At 36.6% G+C, this 19605-nt stretch overlaps 1 protein-coding gene and 1 pseudogene across 4 annotated transcripts in view; both read left to right on the forward strand.

Annotated features, from left to right (window-relative positions):
- Positions 1–19605, forward strand: part of CDK17 (cyclin dependent kinase 17) — a 110522-nt gene that overhangs the window by 17976 nt on the left and 72941 nt on the right. The gene's annotated exons all lie outside the window — the stretch shown is intronic.
- LOC309868701 (large ribosomal subunit protein eL38 pseudogene) lies at positions 18520–19210 on the forward strand (annotated as a pseudogene). The gene has a single exon. The product of its transcript is annotated as a large ribosomal subunit protein eL38 pseudogene (transcript).

Here is a 19605-nt window from a genome sequence, read left to right on the forward strand (position 1 = left end):
AGTTCCTGAAATGAACAATGAAGTTATTTGCAATTCTTATCTGCCTGGACAAGAGTTTCCTGGAATAGTAAAGGCACGTTGTCCAGGACAACTGAATAGTGATGTTAATGTAGACTGTAAAGTCTGGGTTTAGGTGGTTTCAGTTTGCACTGCCCATTCAGAACTACAATAAACTTGAAAATGTAATTATAAAAAGGATGATTCTTAGGAACAGCTACTCAGTGTATTTTCTTGGTGAGGGGTTTGACATTGAATGATCTTCCTTAAAGAATGAGGCTTAACTTTGATAATTAAGTTGTCTGAGATACCTAAATGGCAGTAGAATACAGGATTCTGCAGCTAAGAAAAGAAGCTATGAAAGGATCAAAGATAGAAATTTGGAAGTAACTGTTTATATTAAATCCATGTACCAAGATAAGTTTGCCTGATGAGGAAGTATAGAGTGAGAAAAAAAAAGACTTTGGCTTTAAAAGTTCTAGTGCCTAATAGTTATATGTGTGTGTGTGTGTGTGTGTGTGTGTGCACATGTGTGTGCAAACAAACCTGTAACGGAGTGGCTGGAGAGGTTGGAAGAAAACCAGGATATAGTAATGTGATTTCTGGAGATGTGGCTGAAAACTAGCAGGGTCAGAACACAAAGGCCTTACATGTCTAGGTGGAGAAAGATCTATTGACCTAGTGATGAATTTTCACTTGGTAGTTCTGTGCTTGTACAAAATACAGACTATTCACAGAACTAGTCAGTTTATCATGACATTCTTTTTTTTTTTTTTTTTAAGATTTTATTTATTTATTTGACAGACAGAGATCACAAGTAGGCAGACAGGCAGGCAGAGAGAGGGAGAGGAGGAAGCAGGCCTCCTGCAGAGCAGAGAGCCCGATGCGGGACTCGATCCCAGGACCCTGAGATCATGACCTGAGCTGAAGGCAGCGGCTTAACCCACTGAGCCACCCAGGCACCCCTATCATGACATTCTTTACATAAGAATTGCCCAATGGGAAATTCTGTTTGCAGGGTAGTTTTTTGAAATTGAGAATATTTTCTTAGACATAATTTTACTAACTTGCTCCCACATTACCCGGTAAAAGTTAATCTCTCATTTTGACTGTGAGGAAAGGTCAGCCTGCGATTTTTATTGACAGTACATATATTTGGTGTTAATACTTTGGGAGTGAATAGTGGAAGAAGTAACATTTGTTGATGCCTACATTATGCCAGGCATAGTCCATACATTCTGATTTATATCTCTTACCTTTTTGAGGTAGTTTATTTTCTTCTCCAAAGAGGGAATAACTGAGGTTGGATTTCTCAGTGTCATAATTCTAACTTTCCCCAGTGTCTATAAGAAGGTCAGGATTTGAATGGAGTTAGGCTTAGTCTCAATTTTTGCTGAACCAAATGGTCTTCCTGTATGCTGTAAACCCTTGGTCAACCAGTGCTGCGGTTGTATATAATTCACATTTCACCAGATGTTAATTAAATGTAGGAATATGTTACCTTTCAGCTTTTGAGGAACAAGATTGATCGGGTATTAAGTAATAGTGAAGCAAAGAAGAAAGAATGTAGGCCCATATACTTATCTTTGATTAATTAGAATCTTTTATTAACTATAATCTCTTTAATTTTTAAGGGAGCTGTTGAGGTTGAAGAACAATATCCTGTTTTTTTTTTGTTGTTGTTTTGTTTTTAAATATTTTATTTATTTATTTGACAGACAGAGATAAAGAGTAGGCAGAGAGGCAGGCAGAGAGAGGAGGAAGCAGGCTCCCCGCCAAGCAGAGAGTCCATGCAGGGCTCGATCCCAGGACCTTGGGATCATGACCTGAGCCGAAGGCAGAGGCTTTAACCCACTGAGCCACCCAGGCGCCCCTTGTTCTTGTTTTTTGAACAGTATCCTACTTAACAGAATTCTGGCTAATGCAGACATTACTGTATTTTTTTTTTTTAAGTATTTTTCTCTATCCTCATAGGAAATCTTTTTTTAAAAAGTCATTATCCTTAATGGGTATGCACATTTTGTCCTCTTTTCTCTTCATTTCATCTCAGTCAAATTAGCACTTCATAGAAACAAAAATTACCAAAAAGTTGGAGTCCTGGCATTTTTAACATCTTGCCAGCTGTTGGCAAGGAAAGTTGGTCACTGTCCAGTAGGATTTGTCTTATAAAAGCTTTAGTAAAGAGCTGGCTTTTAAAAAATGTGATAAATTGTCATTGTGTCATCAGTGATGGAGTAGCACATTCAATTCAGTTATGTTTTGGTGAGAAAAATTGGAAGTTGCCTACATGCCTTTTTTTTTTTTTTTTAACATTAAGAGTAAATTCATATTTACCATGTGCCAGGCATGGCTAAGAACATTTTCAGTGAACCTATGAATATTTACAAAGTGGGAGATTTTGTGAGATTTGAGCTTTGAAAATCTATAGAAGATAATACATAATTATTTTGTGGTAATTAAAAAATGTATCATGTGAATAGAATTAATTAGCTATTTTTAAAGGGAATTAAAGTTTCATTTTTATTGTACCTATATGAATATGACCTTTTAAATATCTAAATATTTTTATCTTTTTCTATTAAAACAAGGTCCCATAATGTTTTTAAAATTTCTTACTGTTGGAGTTAGGTGTTTAAAAAAGTAAATGACTAGCTGAACCTTACAGGATATATTTACATTAGTGGGGTCATCACGTATCTCCATGTGGTAAAGTCTGATCTTTTCACTTTCCTGAACAGTTCATTTTGAGGTGATGTGGGACTGTAAAATTCTTAATATGCTTAAGGGTAAAGTATAGCATTAATTTAGAAAGATGCAATGAGAAATAATCTTGCTTGATATAACCAGTTTTGGGGGGATAAGGAGTGATAGGATGGGGGTTGGGGGGGACACAAAGATTAAAAAAAAATATTTCTGTCTTTAAGGAGTTTATAGTATGGTGAAACCCAGAAACTTTACATTTATATAACCCATTTAATTCTATTGAGTAAATGAATTTAGAAGACCAGATTTAAGATTTGAGGATTGGTAGAAAATGTCCTTAGAGCAGCAGCTTTTTTTTTTTCCTGTTTTAATCCAGGTATGTTTTATTAATTTATTTTTTATGTTTTAAGATTTTATTTAAATTCCAGGTAGTTAACATACAGTGTTATATTAATTTCAAGTGTACAATATACTGATTCAATTCCACATACCTCCCAGTGCTCATCACCACAAGTGCACTCCTTATTCTGCTTCATCTATTTAACCCATCCCCTACCTCTTTCCCCTCTGGTGACCATCAGTTTGTTCTCTGTAGTTGAGTCTGTTTCTTGATTTGTCTGTCTTTTTTTTGCTTTGTTGATTTGTTTTCTTTCTTAAATTCCACATGTGAGTGAAATATATCTTTATCTGGCTGACTTGTTTGACTAGGCATTATACTCTCTAGCCCCATTCATCTTTTTGCAATTGGCAAGATTTCATTCTTTTTATGGCTGAGTAATATTACATTATATATATGTGTATATATATGTATATCACTTCTTTATAAATATATCTGTTAGTGGATACTTGGGCTGCTTCCATAATTTGACTATTGTTAAGAATGCTGCTGTAAACATACAGGTGCACGTATACCTTTGATTTAGTATTTTTGTGTTCTTTGAGTAAATACCCAGTAGTGCAATTCTTGGGTCATAGGGTAGTCCTATTTTTAACTTTTTGAGGAATCTTCGTACTGTTTTCCACAGTGGCTGCATCAGTTTGCATCCCCATCAACAGGGCAGAGGTTTCCTTTTTCTCCACATCCTGGCCAACACATTGTTTCTTGTGTTGATTTTAGCTATTCTGACAGGCGGGAGGTGATATCTCGTTGTAGGTTTCATTTACAGTTCTCTGATGGTAGTGATGATGAACATCTTTTCATGAGTCTGTAGACCATCTGTAATGTCTTCTTTGGAGAAATATTTATTTATTTCTTCTGCCTATTCTTTCTCTCTCTTTTTTTTAAGATTTATTTATTCTAGAGACAGCACATGAGCAGGGGAAGGGGCAGAGAGAGTGAATACCTAAGCAGACTCCCACTGAGCATGGAGCCGGACACGGGGCTGGATCCCATGATCCGGGTGATCTTGGTGAGATAAGGACCTGAGCTAAAACCAAGTCAGATGCTCAACTGACTGGGCCACCCAGGCATCTTGTGCCCATTTTCTAATTGGATTTTTTGGGTTTTGGGTGTCGAGCTTTTTAAGTTCTTCATATAGTTTGGATATTCACCCTTTATTGTATATGTCATTTGCAAATATCTTCTCCCATATCATAGGTTACCTTTTGGTTTTGCTGAGTGTTTTCTTTGCTGTGCAGAAGCTTTTTAATTTCAGGTAGTCCCAATAATATATCTTTGCTTTTATTTCCCTTGTCTCAGGAGACATATCTAGAAAAATGTTGCCTTGGCCTGTGTTGAAGAAGTTACTGCCTGTGTTCTTTCCTAGGATTTTTATGGTTTCAGGTCTCATATTTAGGCCTTTAATCCATTTTGAATTTATTTTTGTATGTGGTGCAAGAAAGTGGGCCTATTGTTTTCTTTTGCATGTTGCTGTTTGGTTTTCCCAACATCATTTGTTGAAGAGACTGTCTTTTTCCCATTGGATATTCTTTCCTGCTTTGTCAAGGTTAATTGACCATATAATTGTGGGTTCATTTCTGGGTTTTCTGTTTGTTCAGTTGATCTGTGTGTCCATTTTTGTGCCAGTACCATACTGTTTTGATTACTGCAGGTTTGAATAGGACTTCAAGTCCAGAATTGTGATGCCTCCAGCTTTGCTTTTTTTTTTCAAGATTGTTTGGCTATTTGGTCTTTTGTGGTTCCATACAAATTTTGGAATTATTTGTTCTACTTCTGTGAAAAAATGCTGTTGGTATTTTGATAGGGTTTGCATTAAATGTGGAGATGCTTGGGTAGTATAGACATTTTAATGATACTTGTTCTTCCAGTCTTTGAGCATGGAATGTTTGTATTTCTTTGTATCAACTTAAGTTTCTTTCATCAGTGTTTTATAGTTTTGAGAGTACAGGTTTTTAAACCTTCTTGGTTGGGTTTATTCCTAGGTATCTTAGTATTTTCGATACAGTTGTAAATGAGATTTTTTTGATTTCTCTTTCTGCTGCTTCATTATTAATGTATAGAAATGCAACAGATATCTGTACATTTGTTATGCATCCTGGAGCTTTACTTAATTTGTTTATCAGTTCTAGCAGTTTTTTGGTCGGGTCTTCAGGGTTCTCCTTATATGGTATCATGTCATCTGCAAATAGTGAAAGTTTTGCTGCTTCTTTACCTATTTGGAAGCCTTTTATTTCTCTTTGTTGTCTGATTGATGTGGCTAGGAATTCTAGTACTATGTTGAATCCAGGTGATGGGGGTATACATCCCCGTCTTACTCCTGACTCCTTACTTTCTATAGAGGAAGAAGCTCTCAGTGTTTTTTTCTCATTTAGGTTGATCTTAGTTTTGGGTTTTTCATATGAGGCCTTTATTATGTTGAATTATGTTTCCTCTAAAACTATTTTGTTGAGTTTTGGTTTTGTTTTTTGTTTTTTTAATCATGAATGGGTGTTGTACTTTGTTAAATGTTTTTTCTGCATCTGTTGAAATGATATATGGTTCTTATCCTTTCTCTCTTTTTTAAAAGATTTTATTTTATTTATTTATTTTTTTAATTAAAGATTTTATTTATTTATTTATTTGACAGAGATCACAAGTAGGCAGAGAGGCAGGCAGAGAGAGAGGAGGAAACAGGCTCCCTGCATGACCCTGAGATCATGACCTGAGCCAAAGGCAGAGGCTTTAAACCACTGAGCCACCCAGGCGCCCCTAAGATTTTATTTTTAAGTAATGTATACACCAGATATGGGGCTCAAACTTATCAAGATGAGTTGCACACTCCACCTACTGAACCAGCCAGGCATCCTTCTTTCTCGTATTGATGTGATATGTCACATTGATAAGTTGTGGATATTGAACCACCTGTACAAACCAGGAATAAAGCCCACTTGGGAATGATTTTTATAAGGTATTGTTGGATCTGGTTTGCTAGTATTTTGTTGAGGATTTTTGCATCTGAGTTCATCTGGGATTTTGGCCTGTTGTTCTCTTTTGCGGTGGTGTCTTTATCTGCTTTTGGTATGGTAGTGCTGGCCTCTTTTCTATTCCTTCCTTTATGTTTTTTTTCCCCTGTGTCTTCCATTTTATTAACAAGAGGAAGCCTTCTTAGACTTCCAGCTGCAGACTTTTTAGATCCCACCAGCCAGGAATGGAACCTATAACCATTCTCTAGATAGGAAAGGCATGGCAGTGATAATAAGTGCCTGGTATTTTCAGCTTCCTTTTTTTTTTCTTTTTAATAATTTTTAATTTTTAAAATTAACATATAATGTTCTATTTTTTGGAATAGTGTGAGAAGACTAGGCATACTCTTCTTTAAATGTTTAATAGAATTTGCCTGTGAAGCCGTCTGGTGTTGGACTTTGTTGGTTTTTCATTATTTTTTCAGTTTCTTTGCTGAGAATTGGTTTGTTCAGATTTTGTATTTCTTCTTGTTTAAGTTTTGGTAGTTTATATGTTTCTATGAATTATCTATCTTCTCTAGGTTGTCCAGTATGTTGGCATGTAGTTTTTTGTTTTTTGTTTCTTTTTTTTAATAATTCCCTTGTAATTATATTTCTTTGGTGTTGGTTGTTCTCTCTCATTTGTGATTTTATTTATTGGAGTCATTCCTCTTTCTTTTCCTCCATAAATCTGTTTAGAGGTTTATCAGTTATATTGATTTTTTTTTTCAAAGAAGCAGTTCCTGATTTCATTGATCTGTTATTTTTTTTTTTTTTTAAGTTTCTATACTATTTATTTCTGCTCTAATCTTGTTTATTTCCTTTGTACTGCTGGGTTTTGGTTGGTTCTTTCTCTAGCTCTGTTAGGTGTAAAGTTGTTTGATATTTTTCTTGCTTCTTGAGGTAGGTCTGTATTGCTATAAATGTCTCTCTTAGAACTGCTTTTGCTGCATCCCAAAAGTTTTGGACCATTGTGTTCTCATTTTCATTTGTTCTTTTGTACTTTATTTCTTTTATTTTCTGGTTGACCCACTCATTGCTTATTAGCATGTTTTCTTTCTATGTATTTGTACTCTTTCCAGATTTTTTTCCTGTGGTTGACTTCTAGTTTCAGAGCCTTGTGGTCAGAAAAGATGCATGGTATGACTTTGATGTTCTGCATATGTTGAAACTCCTTTGGTGGGCCAATATGTGATCTATTCTGGAGAATGTTTTATGTGCACTTGAAAAGAATTTGTGTTCTACTGTTTTAGGATGCAGTGTTCTGAATGTATGTTAAATCCATCTGGTCCAGTGTGTCATTCAAAGCCATTGTTTCCTTGTTGGTGTTCTGTTTAGATGATCTGTCCATTGATATGAGTGGGCTATTGAAGTCCCCTACATTATTATAACAAAAAGTATTTTTTTAAGATTTTATTTATTTGACAGAGACACAGCGAGAGAGGGAACACAAACAGGGGGAGTGGGAGAGGGAGAAACAGGCCTCCTGCTGAGCAAGGAGCCCGATGTGGGGCTTGATCCCAGGATCTCAGGATTATGATCTGAGCCAAATGCAGATGTTTAATGTCTGAGCCACCCAGGCACCCCCAAAGTCCCCTACATTGGTGTTGGTTAAACCGTTTTATGTATTTGGGTGCTCCCATGTTGGGTGCGTAAATATTTACAATTCTTGGGTTAAGCAACTGCCTTCGGCTCAGGTCATGATCCTGGAGTCCTAGGATTGAGCCCCACATCGGGCTCCCTCCTCAGCAGGAAGTCTGCTTCTCCTTCTGACCTCTCTCTTCTCATGCTCTCTGTCTCTCATTCTCTCTCAAATAAATAATAATAATAAAAAATCTTTGAAAAAAATATTTACAATTCTTATATCTTGTTGGATTGTCTATTTTATTATTATATAATGTCCTTTGTCTCTTGTTAGTCTGTTTTACATTCCGTTTTGTCAGATAAAAGTATTGCTACTCCAGCTTTATTTTGACATCCATTTGGTAAATGTTTCTTTGTCCCCTCACTTTCAGTCTGCTGGTGTCTTTAGGTCTAAAATGAGCCTCATTTTTAAGATGAGTCTTGTTTTGCTTTTTAGTCCATTCTGTCACCTTTTGTTTTTATGTATTTATTGTCATTTTATTGTTTTGTGTTTTTTTCTGAAGATTTTCTATGAATCTCTTGTTTTTCTCTCTCTCATGGTTTGCTGATTTACTTTAATGACATATTTGGATTTCTTCTTTCTCTTTATTCTTTGCATATTTATTAGTGGTTTTGGATATATGGCTACCATCATGTTTGTGTGAAACTTCAGCATGTAGCAATCTGTATTAAGTTGATGGTCATTTAAGTTTGAACCCATTTTTTATTCCTCTTCTTCCCACATTTTAGGTATATTTTGTTACATTTTACATACTCTTATTTTGTGAGTTTCTTGGCTGTTTTGTTTTTTCTACAGAAATATTCATTTTTACTGCTTTTGTGTCTCCTTTGACTGTTTTCCTTTTCCTTTCCTTTTGTGTTACCTTTGTACTGTCAATTCTGGTCTTTCCTTTCCACTCAGAGTCACCTTTAGTGTTTCTTGCTGGGCTGGTTTGGTGGTCATGAACTCCTTTAGTTTTTGTTTTTGTTTTTGTTTGTTTGTTTGTTTGTTTGGTTTTGGTCTGGAAAGCTCTTTATCTCCTATTTTGATTGATAGCCTTTCTGGGTAGTCTTCTAGATTTTCCCATTCAGCACAAACATATCATGGCAGGCCATTTTGGTTTGGAATATTTCTGCTTAAAAATCCCCTGCTACCTTGTGCATTTTCCCTTTTAAGTTGCTGTCTCCTTTTGTCTTTCTGCTTTTAAATTTTTCTTTCTCATTATATTTTGTCCGTTTAACTACAATATGCTTTGGTATGAATCTGCTTTTATTAATTTTGGTGGAAGTTCTCTGTGCCTCGTATATATGTTTCCTTTCTCAGATAAGGGAAGTTTTTAGTTATTATCCAGATACATAGTCTGTCCCCTTTTCTCTATCTCCTTCTTGGACTCCTATAATTTGAATGGTATTACATCTGATAAAGTCACTATGTTCCCTTTGTTCTCACTTTGTGTAATTCCTTTTTCTCTCTCTTATTCAGCTTGATTACTTTCCATTACTCTGCCTTCTCAGTCAGTAATTCATTCTTCTACTTCTTCCAGCCTGCTGTTCATTCCATCAAGTGTTTCTTATTTTGTTTATTGAGCCCTTTATTTCTGCTCTCTTATTCCTTATCTCTTCTCTCTGTTAAGGGTCTTACTCATGTCCTCTACTTTTTCCTTAAGTTCAGGGAGTATTTTTTCTTTTTTTTAAGATTTTATTTATTTGACAGAGAGCACAAGTAGGCAGAGCAGCAGCAGCAGAGGGAGAGGGAGAAGCAGGCTCCCCACTGAGCAGGGAGCCCAATGGAGGGCTCCATCCCTGTACCCTGGGATCATGACCTGGCCAAAGGCAGATACTTAACTGACTGAGCCATGCAGGTGCCCCTTCAGTGAGTATCATTATGATCATTGTTTGAAATTCTGCATTAGGTGTTGTACTTATATCTGTTTTGATTAGCTCTCTGGCCATGGCCTTTTCCTGTTCTTTCGCTTGGGACAGTTTTTTCTGTCTTCCCATTTTTGTCTAAGTCTTTGTGCCTATTTCTCTGTGTTAGGAAAGTCAGCTTAGGTCTCCTGTTTTTAAAGTTAATGGCCTTATGAAAAGAGGTTCTGTAATGTCCTGCTGTGTAGTGTCCCCTGTTCCCCAGGGCCTGGCACTTTAAAGAGTGCCTCTAGTGTGTGTTGTGTGCACTCTGCTGTTGTGTTCTGGCTACTGTATCCTTCAGGTCAGTTGTGTGTGGAAGCTTTCCTTGCCTGCCGTGGGTAGTGTTTTGTCCCTTACTTGAATGTGGTGAGTTTTAACTAGGTGTGCTCTGGTCTGCTTGTGAAATGAGACTTGGTGCCACTGCCACCAGAACTGAGGCACCACAAAATTCTTGGGTTGAGAGACTGGGTGTGGGCAAGAATTTGGGCTGGTCTTGTTGGGGAAGAGGCCCACCTTGCTGGGACTGAGTGAGGCACGTGAGACTGGAAAGGGTGTTTCCACTGGAGCACCAGAGGGCAGGGCTTGGTATAAGTAGGTTAGGTAGCCAGTGGTGGCACTGCACTGATAGCCTCAGGGGGCCTTTGCTTATACTGAAGTGTGGGGGAGGTAAATATAGCCTCTCCACGAAAGCTGCCTCTCTGTGACATGCTCCAGGATGAGCACTTAAACTCCCACTGTGTGCCTGAGGAGCTCTTGAGATTACTGTTTCCATGCTGTGTGTTCATGGGTTGTTTGCCTGCATTCTCATCAAGAGCAAGACAGTGCCCTGGAGGTCTATCCCAGCCAAGCCTGCTAACCATTAAAATTCCAGGCATTAACCCTGTTAGTTGCGAGAACCCAGAGTATTTGGCCGTTCTTGTTTTCCAAGCACTTGTTGTGGGGATTGATTTTCCTTGTGTGCTCCCCTGGGTGCTGGGCTCTTTCACTCACCTTTCTCTGCAACTGTCCTTCTCTTACCACCTCAGTGGCCAAGATCTGTTTCTCTCCCAAACCGTGTCTCAGCATTTCCTACCTTCATCAGTGTGGCCTCTTCTCTGCTTTTAGCTGTGGAGTTTGTTCTGCCAGTCTTTGGGTCAGCTTCTGGAGAATTTTGGATGATTTGATAGTTACATGGTTGTATTCATGGGACAAGATGAGCCCAGGGTCTTCATACTGCGCCACCATCTTCCATTCTCGGTCTAGAGTAGGAACTTTTCAACTTTTTGGTTCCTGGACCTTATGTTCTTTAATGTTAATTTACTTGAGAAACATTACAAATTAATATATCACAGCACATATTTTAAATGAAAAATAACTCTAAAACATGGCAAGAATATTAGCATTGTTTTACGTGTTTGTAAACCTCTTTCATGTCTAGCTTAATAGAAAACAGCTGGATTCTCACATCTACTTTTGCCTTTCAGTCTGTTGCAGTGTTTTTCAGAAAACTCCACTGTACACTTGAGATAAAAGTGAGAAGGGCAAATAATGTCTTAGAATCCTTGTAAAAATAATTTTGATCTCAAAGCACAACCCCCTTGTAAAGATTACGCAGACTACACTTTGAGAACTTCTGCTTTAGATATCAAAATCAAATTGGATCCTAATCCTGCACTTGACCTTCCTCTCTCAGTTGGATACTCTGAGGGGCAATTTTTGATAAGCTCCAGGAAGTCAGCAAATTCCAATTTGAAATCTGTTCTTGGGTATCTTCTACTTCGAAAAGCCTCAGAGCTCTTTTGTACCCCTCCCTCCTTTTTAATGTCACTTGGACACTATCAATTGGAAATGGTCAGACTTGCAAGCTATGTGATCACAGGTAAATTTGTTAAAATTTTTGAGTCAGTTTCCTCATTTGTAAAACGGCAGAGCAATATCAACTCATGTCTTTCCTGGGGATCAAAAAAGATAAGAGTTATATTCAGTTGCTAATAAAATCTTAATGTTGTTAGAGGTTAGTGAAAAACAGTGTTTCCAATTTTATTGGAAAATGTTCCAATTTTGTTGCATACATTTTGGACTATTTGATTAAATATGCAAAATATTTAAAACTCACTAAGATGTGGATCTCCTTTGTTTATAAGTTATTCTAGAGAGAGACCCCCCCTCCCCACTGCCCTCTATTCTGTTCTGTCCAGTACTTGGGCCTTATTAAAGCTAAGCCCTTCACTAGGAAATGAATGGGATTTCAAAACACACAGCAAAATGTCCTTCCTTCTCTGAAAGTGTTTAAAATTGTGTGCTTAAACTTATTAGGTAGGAAGATGCTATATAAAAGATACATTAGGGGTGCCTGGGTGGCTCAGTGGTTTAAAGCCTCTGCCTTTGGCTCAGGTCATGATTCCAGGGTCCTGGGATCAAGCCCCTACATCAGGCTCTCTGCTCAGCAGGGAGCCTGCTTCTTTCCTCTCTCTCTGCTTCTCTGCCTCCTGTGATCTCTGTCTGTCAAATAAATAAATAAAATCTTTTTAAAAAATAAAAGATAATGTTATATAATGTCTCTCTCTCTCTCTCTCTCTATATATATATATATACACACACACATAGATATATATGTGTATGTATGTGTATATATATATATATGTATGTATATATATATGATTACGAGAGCATAGTGTGAGGAATTCCTAATTCTGTAGGTAGAGAAGTAGAAAAAGGAAAGGAAAAAGAATTACAGTGTGCATTATTTCTCAATCACTGATTTTTGTAACTCCTAGAAGAAAAACTATTAAGCAGCCAGGCTTTTATTTATTGAGTGAATATATGTGCTAAATGGGTGATGTTATGTAGCAGTGAAAACATGGACTTGGGTAGGGCATTTTACTGTTTGGGTTCCCACTTGTGCTTCTGCTTACTTGCTCTAACAGTGAATTTTTTAGCTCATCAGTGACTGTTTCTTTAGGTATGTAAAGTGAGTATAATTTAAATAATTTTATAGAGTTACTGTGATGGTTAAAATTAAGTAGAGAACTAGAACAGATTGGCTGATTGTTCTGTTTACTAGTTTATTACATAAAAAGGGAAAAAGACATTTCCTTGATTATATTGACTTCTAGTAGTTTTATAGAGATCCTATATTTTAAAATGATTGCTGAAAAATTATATAATGTGGAAGGTTAATTTCATCTTTTTTTATTCCTTTGTTATTGTTATAGCACATATTACTATGACTTGTGTAAGAGGAGAAAATTGATAAAGGAACAGATCTTTCAGCAATTAAAATGTATTTTTTTAAAGATTTTTGTTTATTTATATTTTTGACAGAGATCACAAGTAGGCAGAGAGGCAGGCAGTGAGAGAGAGAGAGTGCTCGGGAAGCAGGCTCCCTGCTGAGCAGAGAGCCTGATGGGGGACTCTATCCCAGGACCCTGAGATCATGACCTGAGCTGAAAGCAGAGGCTTAACCCACTGAGCCACCCAGGCACCCAGTTAAAATGTATTTTACCTAATTGACATTAATGATTTTTTAAAGTACTTTTCCCCCCCTTAAATTCATGATAGACCCCTTACATGGTGTTGCAAGAGAAACTAGTGGGTAGGGAAGTACATAAACTTAAACCTCATTTGAGGAAAAAAAAATCATTGATATCACTAGGTACTAGTCATTTTATGTACATTTGTAATCATTTTTGAAGGATATGGTTCTAGTATATAGGGACATAAACTTGTGAATTGCCTGGTTAACTTTATAAACAAAAGGTTGCTCATATAATATTAAGAGATTTGCTCAAATAAATCTGTCTTAAGTTGGTGCTTAATAAATTTCATGTAAAAACCAGAGTCGGGTTTTATAATAAGCTATAAATATTACTGCATTCTAAGGTGTTGATTAGTGAGACCTAAGTCTTTTGAAGCATCAATGAAAATCATGAAATTTAATCTCTTTTGTATACAGGAAGAATAGAAAAAAGAATAGAAACCATTCTCTGTGCTTTTGTCTCACTGAGGATGTCAGAGGGATAGATACTAATGCTAATGAAATGTGTACACAGAGGGTAAATGCACATTGGAGCTCCAGGGAACACCTTAATTGAAGTGATATGCTTAAAACAGACTTATGCTGCCACTTTTTAATTTCATAAATATCAAATTGAGCATCAAAAAAGATCTTTTTGTTTTCTCATGGCAAAAGAATCCATATATTTGGAAGCAGTTGAAACTGCAAAGGAGGGTCTGTTTTGAACTCATTGAGAAGAATTTTAATGCTCTAGGCTCTTTTTAATCTATTAACATTCTCACTCACTGTAGTTTCATGATGATTTCTCGCTCCCTACCCCCATATTTGAGTAAAGTTAATTAGAGCAAAATACATTCTGGAGTTCAGTAATAATGAGTTCAGACCTATTTTACTGTACTTACTATTCATGAGTTATGGAGAGCCTTAGTGTACCATTAGGTTTTCTTTCATATTGATTATTTACATACCTAATGACTTAGATTTTAATAAATTTTAGCCTGCTCTTAAGAAAGTGGTCATATAAATAAACATGTATTCAAGTGCCTGGAAACTCACTATAAACCTTGTCCCAAATCATGAAAAAAACAGATTTTTAAGAATTAGATCAAATCCTATAGTAAATATTTATTTCTAATTTCTGTATAAAATAGTCAACAAATCTTAGACACCTATATATTTCAAACATTTATTTGTTGTAAGAGTAAATAGGAAAAGTCCTTTTCTTTTTTCTTTTTTTAAGATTTTAGAGAGTGAGGGGAAGGGCAGAGGGAGAGAGAGAATCATCAGGCAGACTCTCGCTGAGTGTGAAGCCTAATGTGGAGCTCAGTCCCAGGACACTAAAGTCATGACATGAGCTAGAGTCGAGAGCAGGCAGCTTAACCAACTGAGCTACCCAGGCATCCTGGGAAAGTTTTTCATATGGAATTTAGCTTTATTTTTTTAAGAAGATATCACATTCACAGAGTTAGGCTAACAGGATTGAGCATTAATTCAAAAAGATATATGCACTCCTTTGTTTATGGAGAATTATTTACAACACCCAAGATATTTGAAGCAGCCTAAGTGTCCGTTGATAAGTGAACAGTTATGGATGATGTGGCATATATCTATCTATATAGATATACAATTGAATATTACTCATCCTTAAAAAAGAATGAAACTTGCCATTCATGACAATGTGGATGGATCTAGAAGGTATTATTACACCAAGTGAAATAAGACCGAGAAAGGCAAGTATCGTATGATTTCAATTATATGTGAAATCTAAAAAATAAATGAACAAACACATGAAAACCAGAAACAGATTCATAAACACAAAGAACAAATTAGTGTTTGCCAGAGGGGAGGAGAGATGTGTGGATGGGCAAAATAGATGAAGGGAATTAAGAGGTACAGGCAGCCAGTGATAAAATAATAGAAAAAGATTATGTGACAAAATTTTCATTTAACTATAATACTGAGTTTAGTTCTTCCATTTTATCTGTTTATTTCTTTGCTAGGTTAAGAATGTTACTTAAAATTGCATGGAAATTTTATTATAGTTCATCAATACTCCATTTAGAAAGGAAAGTTCAAATCATCCTGTACTGCAGTTAAGAAATTTATTAACATAAAGTATTTTGGATGTCATAGATGGTTGCATGCTTGCAGAGACTTTTGTGTATAGCATTTAAGAAAGCAAGTGAGGGTATGTAGTAAAAGATCTGACTAATTTGGCCTTTATTCCTTCTGTAAGACTACTGATTGATGGCTATGACTTGTTTAATACTAACTCATAGGTAGTAGGCCTTTCTTTAGTTTGAACTTATATTCTTAACAGTTATATTCCAGCTTTGTTATTGTAATTACATAATTTAATCAAATATTACCCAAACCAATGAAATACTAATGTATCAGTAGAGTCATTTCTGTGAAAACTTTGGAAAGACTTGATAAAGGCAGGTTGCTAAAAAATATTCCGTGGAACTGGATTTCTTCTTTGGGATCCCTTGTGGTTATAGCAGTAGTTACAAAACTTCGTATTCAAGCCATTTCCTTTAAGAATATTTTGTAGTATTTTGGGTGGCTCAGTGGGTTGGGCCGCTGCCTTCGGCTCAGGTCATGATCTCAGGGTCCTGGGATCGAGTCCCGCATCGGGCTCTCTGCTCGGCAGGGAGCCTGCTTCCTCCTCTCTCTCTCTACCTACCTCTCTGCCTACTTGTGATCTCTCTCTGTCAAATAAATAAAATCTTTAAAAAAAAAAAAAGAATATTTTGTAGTATTTTGTCCCTAGGTTTTGGGACCCTCTTCTCCTTTTTAGCATTGTTTTCCCCTCTTTAAAAAAACAAAAACAAAAACAGGGGCCTCCTTTTAAATTTCCTCTTCCAAGGAATCAGTTGATTTTTCTAAGGCAGATAGTTGAGCCAGTATAATGGTTTCATATAGAGTTGTTAAAATATTTCATTTTGGGGGTACCTGGGTGGCTCAGTGGGTTAAGCCTCTGCCTTCAGCTGAGGTCATGATCTCAGGGTCCTGGGATCGAGTCCCGCATCGGGCTCTCTGCTCTGCAGGAGGCCTGCTTCCTCCCCATTCTCTCTGCCTGTCTCTCTGCCTACTTGTGATCTCTCTCTCTCTTTCTGTCAAATAAATAAATTTAAAAAAAAATTCATTTTCTAGTGAATGTTAGATGGAAATGTGGAACACTTCAGTTACAGCTTACTTGGAAAATTAAAAGGGTATTTTCTACTTACGTTTATTTTACTTCTTATCTTGGGGATCTGAAAATACCTTTTAAGAATTAGTGGGAGATCTGAATATATCTTTTAAGAATTAGTGGGCAACAGGATTGGCCTATACCCAAATCTTAGGAGGGCCACAGTCCCCAGAGAGGGCCCCAAAGCTGTTTTGCTGGCTGCCTACTCTGGAGCAGCTGACTAACCAGATGCAGAGCACATTGATCTGGTCATAACTGCTTTCATCCTAGAGCAGGGCAAGTTAACACAATTTAGATCAAGAGCCACATTAGAAGATCCTGACCTCAGGATAACCTCTCATTTCCTACCTTTGAAACAGGGAACAATTCTAGTCACTTCCTAACTTCTAACCACAAAATTGCATGGGAACGTATAGCCACATCTAAAGATTGTGACCTTTTGATTTTCTTTACCCTTTATAAAGATGGATTCAGAATAAAAGAAACAATAGTCTTAACCTACTGTTCTTCATTGAACAGAGAAATAATCCCTCCCCTCCTCTACTTATTTTTTTTTCCTATTGAAATCTTTCTAGGCCATTCCTATAGATGCAGTATAGGTGAAATAGATTGGGTACTGTGCCTGCAAACTCACCCTTTTCCAAAAAAAAGTATATCACGAGTGTGACAACTCTTGTCTGTGTTAGACAGCAGATCATTGTTTCTTGATATACACATTTTCAGATCATTGCTCTTGGTAAAAGTAGGCCTTCTATTATTCTCCACATATTCCATCCAGGTTTTATTGAGCTTTATTTTCTAGAGATTTCAACTTTGTTTCTGCTATAATGCACATGACAGAATAGATAGTTTTATATATGGAAAACTGTAAGTTACTGGATAGATAAGAGGGACTGAGAATTGTGAGCAATTTTTGAAAAAGATTTTATTTATTTGAGAAATAGAGCAAGGGGGAGGAGGAGAGGGAGAAGGACAAGCAGACTCCATGCTGATTGCAGAGCCCAACAGGTGGCCTGATCCCAGGACCCTGGAATCATGACCTGAGCCAAAACCAAGAGTCAGATGCATAACCAACTGCGCTGCCCAGGCACCCCAATTGTGAGCAGTTTCTAACTCCTAAACTACAAAGCCACTTTCTCTCCTATTCATTTTGGGGAATGACATTATTATAAGAATAACCCTGAATTTATTCTTGTACATTAAATACAGTTCCCAAATTTCTTACTTTGACTGTTAGTAAGAAATTCAAGTGCTTACAATGTGAGCATAGAATATTTATTGAAAGAATTAACTACAGAATTGAGAACTATTGTTTTATTTTGTAAGTCATCCTGATACAAAAGGAACTACTAACCACCATGATAGAAATCTCTGTGCTTAATTCTTGGAAGATGTATTGAGTTGGAACAAAAGAAGGAGGAAGAGCAGCAGTCATTAAAAATGTCATGAAATGAGAGTAAAAAAGGAAATATGAAAGTGATAAAATGTATTGAGATGTTTTATAAGTATTATAATTTTGTTGACTTAAATATCTTTCTACTTAGAAAAAAATAGCAGAACCCAGATTTCCACACAACGTCACAGCCTTTGTAGCTGTATACCTTCCTGATGATTGATGGCATTAAACCGTCTATCATCTTGGCTAAATCTTCATAAGACCACTGATAAATATTTACCATTTCTGAGTGTCCAGAGTTCTAGATAGGTGATTTTCCTGGTAGCGCAAAGTTAATTGGCTAACGTAAGGATCAAATTACGGCTTTTGGCCATAGCCAGTTACTTTAAACAAGTAGGAGTTACCATTAACTGACTTTTTCTTTTTTTTTTTTTTTTGGATAGTAGAATTTAAAATTTTTTTTGAAGATTTTATGTATTTGAGAGAAAGTGAGCAATAGAGATAGAGCACAAGCCAGGGAGAGTCGCAGAGGGAGAGGAAGAAGCAGACTCCTCGCTGAGCAGGGAGCCCCCTACATGGGTCTTGATCCCAGGACTCTGAGATCATGCCTTGAGCCAAAGGCAGACACTTAACTGACTGAGCTACCCAGATGCCCCTGAATAGTTGAATTTAAATAGCAGCTTATAATTCCACTTATTTTACAGAGATGATTTATTTTCTTCATGTCTTGTTTGTCCTGTCTGTTGCAGTACAGTAGAACAACAGATATTATGTAATATGTAATGTTATTGTAATATATTAGTGGCTGTGGTTTATTATACTTAGAACTAAGGGACTTTTCATATGCATATTTATTTTTCTACCCGTATTTGAAGGACTGGGTTATACTGCCTATAAATGTAATCAAGGAAATGACTTGTTATGTAGGAGGATAACATCTGTGTTCATACAGCAAAAGAGTGTGGCCTGTTTCTCTGATAGAATGGCTAACACTTGACAGTACTGTTCTCAAAAAGAGTTTATGGATAATTGTAAATATACACTGGGTAGGTCTTTTGGGTGGTGGAAGCTATGCACTCCTCTGCACCCCTCTTAGCCATGCCTCACAAAATGGAAGAAATCAAGGACTTTCTTCTCATAGCCAGGCTAAAGGATGCCAAATCTGTCAAGTTCAAGAAAAATAAAGATAATGTGAAGTTTAAAATTTGATACAGGAGATACCTTTATACATTGGTCATCACAGATGAAGAGAAGGCAGGGAAACTAAAGCAGTCCTGTCCTCCAGGTCTGGCGGTGAAGGAGCTGAAATGAACCTGGCATGCTAATTTGAACTGTATTAAGAGTCTTTTAAACAAACAAACCTACACCACACACACACACACACACACACACACACACACACACACACAGGCTGATCTAGAAAGGCTGGATGGCAGTGGAAGGTTTGTTGGAGGTTTTGTCCTTTACTTTGGAAACCTCCTCTCAGCAGTGTTGAAATAAAACCAGGATTCAAGGAAGGAATAGTTGAAAATTGTTACAAATCCTTTGTGATACTGAGTCTGGAATTTGTATTTATGAGTCTGCCCAAGGAGAAATGTTCAGAGGCCTACCGAAGGAGGAAAGAGGCATGTTTACAAGTTGCCTGGCTGCATATCCATATGAAAAGTCCCTTAGTTCTAAGTATAATAAACCACAGCCACTAATATATTACAATAACATTACATATTACAAGTTATCTGCTTTGTATAAACCTAGTTCTAAAAATACTTTTAAAAATTGTCAATTAAAATACCATCATTAGGAAATAATTTACTAAGCACATTTTGCTGTAGCTAAATGAAATTTGGCGACTTACAGATAATTTGGTATTGCTAAAATTGCTTTAAGGTATGGCTTTTCTTTTGAAAA

Source organism: Mustela nivalis, assembly GCF_964662115.1.
Source record: "Mustela nivalis genome assembly, chromosome: 7".
In the NCBI taxonomy this organism is placed as follows: Eukaryota; Metazoa; Chordata; class Mammalia; order Carnivora; family Mustelidae; genus Mustela; species Mustela nivalis.